This window comes from Mandrillus leucophaeus, unplaced genomic scaffold (genome assembly GCF_000951045.1).
Source record: "Mandrillus leucophaeus isolate KB7577 unplaced genomic scaffold, Mleu.le_1.0 Scaffold211, whole genome shotgun sequence".
Classification (NCBI taxonomy): Eukaryota; Metazoa; Chordata; class Mammalia; order Primates; family Cercopithecidae; genus Mandrillus; species Mandrillus leucophaeus.
The window spans coordinates 4,317,840-4,322,163 of NW_012102155.1; positions in this window are offsets into that span (position 1 = coordinate 4,317,840).

Genomic DNA, 4,324 nt, shown 5'->3' on the forward strand with positions numbered 1-4,324 from the left:
CCTCCTCCTCCTCTTCTTCTTCTTCTTCTTCTTCTTCTTCTTCTGTTCTAGGGCACATGTGCACAACGTGCAGGTTTGTTACATATGTATACATGTGCCACATTGGTGTACTGCACCCGTAAGATGCCTTCTTTTGTTTGAGGCGTGCTCCCCAAAGTCAGCCTGTATTTGCCTTCCAGTGGGGGCAATGGTAATATACCTGGACAAGGATGCTGCAAGGGTTTAAGAATTCTACCATTTTTGAGGAGGCCTTGACTACAGATATTGAGGCTTTTACGCCACCTAGTGACAATTGTGTGCTATTACAATGTATTTATGATTTGTTATTCGCTGCCCCCATGAGGGAGGAATGCCTCCAAGGAACAGAGAGGCTTCTTCACCTGCTGTGTGAAGTTGGTTATAAAGTGTCCAAGAAGAAGGCAAAAGCCTGTTTTTGGGAGGTTGGATATCTAGGATTCATGGTATCCCAAGGCCAGCGCAGGCTTGGAAGTGCACACAAGGAGGCTGTATGTGCATTGCCTACCTCAGTTACAAGGTGGCAGGTCAGGGAATTTCTAGGCGTGGCAGGATTCTGCCGAATCTGGATTCCAAACTTCTCCGTTATAGCAAGGCCCTTATATGAGGCCACCAAAGGTAAGGAAAGAGAGCCCCTCCTATGGGAAAAGGAACAGGAAAAAGCCTTCAAGGATATAAAGGAAGCTCTCATCCAGGCCCTGGCACTAGGATTGCCAGATGTAAAAAAGCTCTTTTTGTATGTGAATGAACAAAAGGGAATGGCAGTCGGAGTCTTAACTTAGTTGTTGGGCTCTTGGCATCGGCCGGTAACATACTTATCCAAAATACTGGACTTGGTGGCCTTAGGTTGGCCCCACTGCCTCAGGGCATTGGCAGCTACCACAATCCTTATAGAAGATGCCAACAAGCTAGCCCTAGGTTAGCAATTAATAGTTCGGGTGCCTTAGGTGTAGTCATCTTAATGGAACAAAGAGGACATCGTTGGCTGTCCAACTTTAGAATGCTAAAGTATCAAGGACTTCTGTGTAAAAATCCCCAGATAACACTAGAGACTGTAAATACCTTGATCCAGCTACCCTGCTGCCTGTGGAGGAACCCTATTGGAAGGACGGTGGGTTACCTCACTGATGGCAGGACCTTCCCCACTGTTGCATAAATATGGTGGACAAAGTGTTCTTGAACTGGGAAGACCTCAAATATACCCCCTTGGAGAGCCCAGATGTTGAATACTTCACTGATGGTAGCAGTTTCATAACACATGGGGTGCGATATGCAGGGTATGCAGTAGTGACCCAACACTCGGTGGTTGAGACTCAAGCAATACCTTCTGGGACTTCTGCTCAGAAGGCTGAATTAATAGCATTAACCAGAGCACTGTTATTGGCCAAGGGGAAGAAAGTAAAGACATATACTGACTCCAAATATGCTTTTGCAACTCTGCACACCCATGGGTGATATAGAAAGAGAGAGGACTTTTGACTACTGAAGGAAAAGAAATAAAAACTAAAGAGGCAAGATGGCCAAATAGGAATAGTTCTGGTTTGTAGCTTCCAGCATGATCGACACAGAAGATGGGTGATTTCTGCATTTCCAACTGAAGTACCTGGTTCATCTCATTGGGACTGGTTGGAAAGTGGGTGCAGCCCATGATGGGTGAGCCAAAGCAGGGCAGGGCATCGCCTCACCCGGGAAGTGCAAGGGATCAGAGGATTTCCCTTTCCTAGCCAAGGGAAGCCATGACAGACTGTACCTGGAAAAATGGGACACTCCTGCCCAAATATTGTGCTTTTCCCAAGGTCTTAGCAACCGGCAGACAAGTTGATTCTCTTCCGTGCCTGGCTGGGTGGGTCCCACACCCTCAGAGCCTTGCTCACTGCTAGGACAGCAGTCTGAGATTGATCTGCAAAGCAGCAGACTGGCTGGGGGAGGGACATCTGCCATTGCTGAAGCTTGAATAGGTAAACAAAGCAGCCAGGAGACTAGAACTAGGTGGAGCCCACAGCAGCACAACAAGGCTTACTGCCTCTAGACTCCACCTCTGTGGACAGGGAATAACTAAACAAAAGGCAGCAGACAACTTCTGCAGAGTTAAATGTTCCTGTCTGACAGCTCTGAAGAGAGCAGTGGTTCTTCCAGCATGGCGTTTGAGCTCTGAGAAAGACAGACTGCCTCCTCAAGTGGGTCCCTGAACCCCGTGTAGCCTAACTGGGAGACACCTCCCAGTAGGGACTGACAGACACCTCACATAGGCAGCTGCCTCTCTAGGACGATGCTTCCAGAGGAAGGATGAGGCAGCAATATTTGCTGTTCTGCAATATTTGTTCTGCAGCCTATGCTGGTGATACCCAGGCAAACAAGGTCTGGAGCAGAACTCCAACAGACCTGCAGCTGAGGGACCTGACTGTTAGAAGGAAAACTAACAAACAGAAACGAATAGCATCAATGTCAACAAAAAGGTTATTTATACCAAAACCCCATCTGTAATTCACCAACATCAAAGACCAAAGGTAGATAAAACCACAAAGATGGGGAGAAACCAGAGCAGACAAGCTGAAAATTCTAAAAATCAGAGTACCTCTTCTCTTCCAAAGGAACGCAACTCCTCGCCAGCGACGGAACAAAGCTGGGAGGAGAATGACTTTGACGAGTTGACAGAAGTAGGCTTCAGAAGGTCGGTAATAATAAACTTCTCCGAGCTAAAGGAGGATGTTTGAACCCATCAAACAGAAGCTAAAAACCTTGAAAAAAGATTAGATGAATGGCTAACTGGAATAAACAGTGTAGAGAAGACCTTAAATGATCTGATGGAGCTGAAAACCATGGCGTGAGAACTTCGTGATGCATGCACAAGCTTCAGTAGCTGATTTGATCTAGTGGAAAAAAGGGTATCAGTGATTGAAGATCAAGTTAATGAATAAAGCCAGAAGACAAGGTTAGAGAAAAAAGAGTAAAAAGAAATGAATAAAGCGTCCAAGAAATATGGGACTATGTGAAAAGAACAAATATATGTTTGATTGGTGTACCTGAAAGTGATGGGGAGAATGGAACTGAGCTGGAAAACACTCTTCAGCATACTATCCAGGAGAACTTCCCCAATCTAGCAAGGAAGGCCAACATTCAAATTAAGGAAATACAGAGAACACCATAAAGACACTCCTCGAGAAGAGCAAACCCAAGACATGTAATTGTTAGATTCATGAAGGTTAAAATGAAGGAAAAAATGTTAAGGGCAGTCAGAGAGAAAGGTCGGGTTACCCAAAAAGGGAAGCCTATCAGACTAACAGCGAATTTCTCAGCAGAAACCCTACAAGTCACAAGAGAGTGGGGGCCAATATTCAACATTCTTAAAGAAAAGAATTTTCAACCCAGAATTTCATATCCAGCGAAACTAAGCTTCATACATGAAGGAGAAATGAAATCCTTTACAGACAAGCAAATGCTAAGAGATTTTGTCACCACTAGGCCTGCCTTACAAGAGCTCCTGAAGGAAGCTCTAAACATGGAAAGGAACAACAGGTACCAGCCACTGCAAAAACATGCCAAATTGTAAAGACCTTCAATGCTATGAAGAAACTGCATTAATTAATGGGCAAAACAACCAGCAAACATCATAATGACAGGATCAAATTCACACATAACCATATTAACCTTAAATCTAAATGGGCTAAATGCCCCAATTAAAAGATGCAGACTGGCAAATTGGATAAAGAGTCAAGACCTATCAGTGTTTTGTATTCAGGAGACCCAGCATGTGGGCTCAAAATAAAGGGATAGAGGAAGATCTACCAAGCAAATGAAAAGCAAACAGACAAACAAACAAAAAAGCAGGGGTTGCAATCCTACTCTCTGATAAAACAGACTTTAAACCATCAAAGATCAAAAGAGACAAAGAAGCCCATTACATAATGGTAAAGGGATCAATTCAACAAGGAGAGCTAACTATCCTAAATATATATGCACTCAATACAGGAGCACCCAGATTCATAAAACAAGTCCTTAGGGACCTACAAAGAGACTTAGACTCCCACACAATAATAATGGGAGACTTTGACACTGCACTGTCAATATTAAACAAATCAATGGGACAGAAGGTTAACAAGGATATCCAGGACCTGAACTCGGCTCTGCAACATGCAGACCTAACAGACATATACAGAACTCTCTAACCCAAATCAACAGAATATACATTCTTCTCAGCACCACATCGCACTTTATTCTAAAATGGTCCACATAATTGGAAGTAAAGCACTGAAAGAACAGAAATCACAGCAAACTGTCTCTCAGACCACCATGCAATCAAATTAGAACT